Below are 6,000 nucleotides of genomic sequence, written 5' to 3'. Positions count from 1 at the left end.
GAGAAAAGTCACTTGAAAATTAAGAAAGAGCTAGAAACACCAGACAAAGTACCAGGTAAGTAAAATGGGCTTTGCCACATTTTCTCTCATCTTTTCCTCCTCAATCCCTGCTCCTCAACCCTGCTTGGAGAAGCCAGAGACAAAGGGCAGAGGAGAGAGGATATAAAACCAGGAGCTTATGGAAGTGGACTAGATCTTACTTTGCTTAGGTGAGAGAGATGGGTAGAGAAGCTTAAGAAAACAAAGTTCTAATTTAGACTAGACTGGACATTTTAAAATTTATAAAGGTATTTAAAGCTATGGGTTTCATACAAGATGTCACCCAGAAATAACAGTGAGACATCCACAAAAGCAGTAGAGGCAGAAAAATAAACCTGTTTCCAAATTGTACTCTACCAAATTCAGTACACCCGATTAACCTAGTTATTCGATATCCAATAAGTAAAGCATATACACTGCAAATGTTCAAGAACAAATGATATTTCTCCCACTCATCCTTAGCTGTTATCAAACCTGGCTAAACTAATTGTGACAGCTTTTATCCTATTTGAGGTTCAATCTTTTACTTCTCTTCATAGATACCTGCTAGAACTCTGAAGTCTGTTCACGGACCCCAATTATTTAATATGCCAATTATGATTTTGCAACTACTAAAAGAATTTAGAATCCTTTACAACAGGGGTTGTTCTATTTTTCTAGCCAGAGATTGTCACTCCATATTTACTAATGAGCTTTTCTAGAAATAACAGAAAATGCTTAGCATCTCTACTTTTTTTATCTACTGAAGTACAAACATCTCAGGGTGATAGCAGGATTATGGGCGGCATCATTTAATAATAACAGTTTTTCAAAGTTATTTATTTACTTATTTTATTTATTTATTTTTGAGACGGAGTTTCGCTCTTGTTGCCCAGACTGGAGTGCAATGGCACTATCTCGGCTCACCGAAACCTCTGCCTCCCAGGTTCAAGCAATTCTCCTGCCTCAGCCTCCCAAGTAACTGGGATTACAGGCATGCATCACCAAGCCCAGCCAATTTTTTGTATTTTTAGTAGAGATGGGGTTTCTCCATGTTCAGGCTGGTCTCGAACTCCTGACCTCAGGTGATCCGCCTGCCTCGGCCTCCCAAAGTGCTGGGATTACAGGCATGAGCCACTGCGCCCAGCAATTTCTTTATTTTTATAAAGCTTTTTTATTTTTATAAAGCTTTGGCACAAAAATTGTTGTGACATGTTTCCTAATTGCAGAAGGAGAGAGTGTTGCTTTTTAAAGTACATTTTTAAAGGAAGAACTTTTTAAAAATCTACAAAGTGATTTCTTACAAATGCCATTAGTCACAGAATTAAATGTGTTTTTCTCCAATTATTTATTTTACACTAAAATGTAATAATATTATTCTTCCTCTGGAGAGTACAGATGTTAAGGGATAGTAGCATGAAACATTTAAAGAAAGCTGTCTTGGAAGGCTGAGGCAGGAGGATTGCTTGAGGCCAGGAGTTCAAGACTAGTTGAGTAAATAGCAAGACCCTGTCTCTACAAAAATATTTAAAAATTAGCCAGGCATGGTGGCACGCAACTGTAGTCCTGGCTACTTGGGAGGCTGTGGCAAGAGGATTACTCGAGCCCAGAAGTTTGAGGCTACAATGAGCTATGATCGCACCACTGCACTTCAGCCTGGGTGACAGAGTGGGGCCCTGTATCAAAATGCTGCTTTGTCTCTTTATCCCATCCCAGCTCTTATGAGCCTAAAACTCTGTCTAAGCATAAAATGTGTCCAGCTTTAAATAAGAGAGATGGAGAGCAAGGAGAATCTTTATACATATATCTATATAACTATATTGACAGATACAAATACAGATCTTAAAGAAGTCAAAACATCCAGCTCAAAAATGTCACCTATGAAAATACTTAGGTCTCAGAAACTCATAAACCCCAAAAGATAAACAAACAAATAAAAAGACTTATCTACTTCTAATTCACCAAGCGCTGACATCCTCTTTAATCCTAATCTCAAAACCTCTCACACCTTGAATGTAGCCTCTCTCTGTCCCAAGATGAGATACACATCCTCCTATCTCCTCTATCTTTCCTATCCTGTTATGAAGTCCTATCTCTGTAGTGGCTCATTGTTCTGCTCCACACACCCTTCCTAGTTTCCCTAGTTTGGTTGCCTTTGATGCTTTCTCCAAGGATTCCTCTGAAAGAGCCACATGTACCAGGTCAACAAATTAAGCAAGGCAGTAGCCTATGCACTCATCAAGGGAGGGAACAAAGTCTTATTCAACCCTCTATTCCATTTCCCCAGCATAGCAAGTACTAGTTGAAAATGTTTCTATTTTGTTTTGCTTTGTTCTTGCATTAATTGAGTCACTGGATGAAGAGAAAGAAAAGGAAACATATCTCCTCCCAATGACATTATCACAGCATAGGTCCTAGATGTTTATTGTCAGGAAGTCAGGCACCTGGTGGGGAAGTTAAACTGTTTTCCTCACCTCAGCACCCTCAGCCTGCCTATTACCTGGTTATCAGTCATTTGATTTACCTCAGTGGCTGATGAGGACAGAGGCTGAGCGGTCCTCACCTACTCCTTGCTTGTTAGATGCCACCTGCATCTATCTCTGCTTGACTAGATGCCACCAAGAAGCTATCTTGAGTCACTAGACAGACCCACCATTTCCACACTAACAGTCATCCAAAAGCTTTCACTTAGATGAATGGAGTAATTTAGAAGCAAGATAGGAAAGACAGAAAGAAAGATGGCATAAAGAGTGCTGCTTCAGCCCTTTCAATAAGGTCCAGCTTGTACACCAATAGCCAGTCTTGTCAAGTGCTCACTCTCCATATGCACAGAAGCTGTTACCCTGCTGTTGAAAGAGCTGCAGGTTTTTGTGTTTCTTTTGGCACATCACCATTCATTACCAGGAATAAAAATCAGCTTCTTATTTGAAGCTCTTTTTTCATCATGGCCCATTGGCCATGACTGATGTTACTTTAAGTAATCCAGCTAAAACTGCTTAACCCCAGAAAACCTCATACATAGGAATTGCTTGCTCTAGTTAAGATAAAATCCAGAGGAGGCAGAAACTGTACAGGATAACAGGTGTCTTCAAACTTCCCCTTACCACCTTTCTTACATATAAAGACACAAAAGCCTACTCTCAAGCCACACTTACTTACAAGTCATTACACAAATGTCCAAGAATCCAGAATTGTATCCTTATACAACCTAAATATTTCATAATACTGTTGACATTGATTCACCTCTTAAGATCATACCTTGGACAAGGATATGTGAGTTATTTTCACTGTAAATAATAAATACATCATTTTATATTTCATTTGTCATATCTCCCATTAAATCATTTCTTAAAAAGAAATCCAACAGCATCATTTCTTTTTTAATGTTGCTCCAATTATTCTTAAAATAATTAGAATATGGCTTACTGTATTCTTTTAGTAATCAATATTTCTTTTTGGCAAAACATTATGTGATTTTTTTAAATAAGATAATAGCTTCCATTACAACAAAATGACTATTTCTCTTAACATACTTGAACTTCATATGAAGATGGAACCAACGAAAGGAGGAATGCTTTCGGCGATTTATTAACATTTAGTCAGTTAGATTTCACTTACAAGAAGGGCACCTGGCATCTTCCATTAGTTCTATTACCACAATTGTAAGGGCTAGGATAATAGTGGCATATAGGAGGGAAAAAACTAAAAGAGGGATTTACTTTAAAATTAGCTCAAGATGCATGAAGTAAACAATTTTTAAAACCCATAAATAGACAGCTAGCTAATAGTTATTACATTCAATAATTTAGCATGATATGCATGACGATTTTGACCTCCAAAATAATTTAGCGCCTTGAGCTGAGATTAAATGCAGAACATTAATTTTTCCCTCTGGTTGTCAAGTCAACCAAGAGACCCGTCAAATCCATTTAAATAAAGCCTGCATCATGTAATAATATTAAAGGGAATAAAATATTAATATGGGCCTGTGGTAGAACATTGGCCAACAGAGCTGCAGTGAGGTGCCTTTAATTTATTACCCTGACAATCTGTCTTGCACTAAAACTAGGCATTAAAGCACCATCTAAGAATTATTTTTTTGAGCTAGAAGATGGACCCATTTAAGAAAGGTCACAGTTCCTTCCACTGCACAGAATTTTTAGTATCTCCAAGCAAAAGAAGTCATGAGTTCCATTTTAATTGTATGAACTTGAAGAGATAACAAAGTACAAATGCCCGAAACCCATTGTAATGAAAATGAAATTTTCAAAGAAAAGGGTAGACACTAACTCATTACGTGAGGCTTGATGAGCTTTCCCCCATAGTAAAAGTCCATCTAAATCAATGTATTATTTACATGCCACATACACCAACCTTCATCAGTGCTCTTCTCCCAAACACATTCTGATTTTTATCTCTGAATACCATTTTTCTGGATCATTTTCCAGTGGGTTTGCTAAGTTTTAAGTACATATTCTTAAATACTTTATCCTTATTCTAAAGATAATTTCCTTGCAAGAACCACACTTATTCCATATAAAAAATCTCAAACTGATGAGTAGGGAGGTTATAGATGGAGATAAACAGTGGGAGAAACATGCGCAACGCATGCTTTGTTGTATTCAAGTGGTTGTTTAATTGACATGAATACTCAATAGTCATTCATTTTACTAAATGACAAATTTGTATAAATTCTTTAAAATACGTTTGGTTTACAATTTATTTTAAACATGCCAAACATACTCTTTAATCCTAATTGTGTTATTTTTCCAGGGACATCACACACACACACACACAAAAAAAACAAAAGCCGGAGGCTGCCTTCTCGCTCCCCCATGGTCATCCACCACACAGAGCAGTAGATCTTCCTTTAAGCTGGGCTTCCACTAACTTCAAAGAATCTTCTCTGTAGGAGAACAAGGCATAAGACACAGTAGCAAACAGAAATCTGACCACAGGAAAAGAACCTTTAAAAAATTCTAACCAAAGCACAGAATTCTCCAAACAAAGGAATTGCTCGGCAACAATCAGGTCGGGCGTGAAATTACAAACGTTAGAGTGAAGTCAGACAGCTCACCTTCATGTGGAGAGGGAAGACAGCACAGTGATGACACAAAATCTCACAGCAACCACAGTGACAGGAGATGAGGAAACTGCAGATTTCCCAGGCTGACCTATAGTTACTTGATAAAATGCAATGGACACCATTCCAATGTCTCAAAGAGTGGCTACAATCTTTCACAGCGTGGAAGGCCACTTGTTTCAAAGAGTCAAAGGGTCAGCCGAGTTCTTTATTTCTAAATGTATGTGTTTATTAATGTTTTAATTTCTACAAAATAAGCTTCCTGAATTAACTAATTTGAGCTGTATCTATAATAAAGCTTGTTAATTAAATTTGAGGAAAGCTCAATGTTTACTTCATATCCACTTCTAATATGGACCTGCAACTCAGGAGATGTCATTATCACATCATTTCTACAGCCTCTTATCTCATTGGCTAAGTGATCACATGCCAATCATCACTGTGAGGTACTTTTCTTCTTTATCATATCCCCATCATAGAGGTCACAATTAACCTGGGAGAAAAGACAAAGAAAGTTGTATTAAGTTTACATTATTTGCCCAGATGAAAGCAGAAAACTATAGAGTAATGCAAAAAGTATCTCTGTCTCTGAAGGGCCATTATAAATTCATCTTCTGGAACAAAGGCAGACACACAAAGGTTTGTATGCGACTGTCTTCCTGGGCTGGCACGCTATAGAATTGCCAAGGTAAATGTTTGTTCCCTTATAGTACAGCTTTCCTTATAAACTTCCAGGCAGTGCTCGTGATAAATAGGATCATAAATTATTAATAAATAATCTAGGCTTAGAAGGTCCTAAGGGAAATTATATAAAAATATCTGACTGTAGGCCGGATGCAATGGCTCATGCCTGTAATCCCAGCACTTTGGGAGGCCAAGGCAGGTGGATCACCTGAGGT

General features: G+C 37.7%; 1 long non-coding RNA gene across 1 annotated transcript in view; it reads right to left on the bottom strand.

The window, feature by feature from the left end:
* Positions 1-4,630: 4,630 nt before the first annotated feature.
* LOC100995660 (uncharacterized) overlaps positions 4,631-6,000 on the bottom strand; it is a 68,241-nt gene continuing 66,871 nt past the window's right edge. The window contains exon 3 of the long non-coding RNA XR_612381.6: positions 4,631-5,594. This is a non-coding gene — a long non-coding RNA (uncharacterized LOC100995660). The remainder of the gene's footprint in view (positions 5,595-6,000) is intronic.

The sequence above is a fragment of the Pan paniscus genome, chromosome 3, assembly GCF_029289425.2.
Source record: "Pan paniscus chromosome 3, NHGRI_mPanPan1-v2.0_pri, whole genome shotgun sequence".
Lineage (NCBI taxonomy): Eukaryota > Metazoa > Chordata > Mammalia > Primates > Hominidae > Pan > Pan paniscus.
This window is presented reverse-complemented; position numbering and strand designations above follow the sequence as displayed.